This window comes from Lynx canadensis, chromosome C2, assembly GCF_007474595.2.
Source record: "Lynx canadensis isolate LIC74 chromosome C2, mLynCan4.pri.v2, whole genome shotgun sequence".
In the NCBI taxonomy this organism is placed as follows: Eukaryota; Metazoa; Chordata; class Mammalia; order Carnivora; family Felidae; genus Lynx; species Lynx canadensis.
This window is the reverse complement of record NC_044311.2, coordinates 112,776,315-112,778,782: the sequence shown is the minus strand read 5'-3', so window position 1 is coordinate 112,778,782 and position 2,468 is coordinate 112,776,315. Positions and strand designations below refer to the sequence as shown.

The 2,468-nt window shown below is 36.9% G+C and overlaps 1 pseudogene; it reads left to right on the top strand.

Annotated features, from left to right (window-relative positions):
- The first annotated feature begins 569 nt into the window (after nt 1–569).
- LOC115523955 lies at nt 570–1,515 on the top strand (annotated as a pseudogene).
- Nucleotides 1,516–2,468: the final 953 nt, after the last annotated feature.

Sequence of the window (2,468 nt, the reverse complement as noted above, 5' to 3'; positions counted from 1 at the left end):
AATCTATATTTTACACAAAAGTTTCCCCAGACAATTCTGATGTGTACTCTGATTTGAGAACAGCTAGACAGTAGTAACTTCTTCCTGCCTGGATTCCTGAGCCCAGTTTCTCCTCCCTTCAGCCTATTTTTTATACTACCATATATTCACTTTAAAAGAGAGTCTTAGAGTGCTATTCCTTCCTCTTGTTTTCAGTACATGTTTATCCCCTGATAAATAATATTCAAGATCTTTCATAATCTATTTAATTAACTTTACTAACCTGGCCCTTCAAGCTTCTTTCCCTTTCAAGACATTCAAGACACAGAATTTCTGTTTCATACTGAATCCTGTACCATAAATTTAGCACATATGTATACTGTCTTCCATTTTCCAAAATCTGTTTATTGCTGCATTTTAATATTTAAATAATTGTACTATTTTCCTTAGCTCCAAAATAGATTCCACTAAATATGTAATAAAATTAAGAGGGGATTCTGATGTGCACAACTGTATCTCAAATCTCCTCCCCATATTTTCACATATAAATTCTTATTGACATTCAAAAAACTTACTCCATTTCATTTCAGGCAACACCCAGTGAGGACATGGGAAAGGAAAATGCAACATTGCTGATAGAGTTAATTCTCAGGACTCACATATGAACCACAGTGGCAAATCCCTCTATTCCTGGTGTTCTTGGTTATCTATCTTCTCACAATTATGGGGAACCTTGGTCTGATTGCTCTCATATGGAATGAACCTCAGCTTCACATCCCCATGTACTTTTTCCTTGGAAGTTTGGCATTTGTGGATGCTTAGATATTATCCACAGTGACCCCCAAGATGCTGGTCAACTTCTTTGCCAAGAGCAAAATGATATCTCTTCCTGAATGCATGATACAGTTTTTTTCCTTGGCAATCAGTATAACCACGGAATGTTTTCTGCTGGCAACAATGGCTTATGATCGCTATGTGGCCATATGCAAACCATTACTTTATCCAGTGATTATGTCCAATATACTATGAATCCGGCTGTTAGTTTTGTCATTTTCAGGTGGCCTTCTTCATGCCATAATTCATAATTCTTTGTTATTCAGATTAACCTTATGTGATTCCATCATAGTACATTACTTTTACTGTGACATTATACCATTGTTTAAGATTTCTTGTACTGACCCTTCTATTAATTTTCTGATGGTATTCATTTTTGCTGGGTCAATACAGATGTTCACCATTCTGATAGTTCTTGTCTCCTTTACACTAGTACTCTTTACAATCTTAAAAAAGAAGTCACTACAAGGCATAAGAAAAGCCTTCTCCACCTGTGGAGCCCATCTCTTATCTGTCTCTTTGTACCATGGCTCTCTTATCTTAATGTATGTGCACCCTGTATCTGCACAATCAGATGATCAGGATATGATGGACTCTGTATTTTATGCTATCATAATTCCTTTCTTAAATCCAATTATCTATAGCTTGAGAAATAAGAAAGTCATAGATTCACTGAGAAAAATGTTAAAGAGAAATACTTAGAAGTCATAATAATATCTACTCTCCTTTCATTAAAATGACACAAAATTACAGATTAGATGTTATTAAGTGTTGATTAGCTATCAAAGTCTTTTGTAGGTATAATTGCATTAGCATTTTAATGACTAAGGTAGGCATACAATTTGCTTTCTTAAATATGTATGTCTATTATTCAAAAATAGAATTCTAACCAAGTGTTCATGTCATACTAAACTAAAAAGGAAAACAAATTATTTTACACGTTTTTATATTTTCAATGTGGCTTCATAAATTCATTAAGCCCTCTAACAGTTTAACACCTCTGAAAGGAATTTGAATATCATGTCTTTGACAGCCATTACAGTCATGCAGCCTGAAGACTCACATCACATTTACTCCACAGTAGAGTCACAGATGGGTATGAGTGAACAAAGCCCAAAACGTATGAGTCATCCAATTTCAGGACACCCATGCCCTTCCTCCCTCACCAGTGATTCTGTACACAGTCTACTGATACCACTGAGGTTCTCACGCTAAAACTACTCATATCTGTCATTTGTTACAGTCTTGTTTCTTTTCTTACATCCTGTTGATATTCTCTTACTTCCAAAACATTGCTGTCAGAGTATTCTTTATACACAGAAGTCTGATTAAATAATATCCTTCTTCAATAACTTTTAATGGATTGCCATTGCTACCAGATTATGTGTATATATGGCGGGCATGACTAGAACTTTCTATACACAGATGGACAGAGGGGAAGATGGCAGTGTAAGAGGATGCTGAGCCACCTTGTTCTGCTGATCACTTAGATTCCACCCACGTCTGCCTAAATAACCCAGAAAACTGCCAGAGGACTAGCAGAACGGACTCTCCAGAGCCAAGCATAGACAAGAGGCCCACGGAAGAGGGTAGGAAGGGTGGAGAGGAGGTGCACACTACACGGACTGGTGGGAGGGAACCAGGGTGGTGGAGGG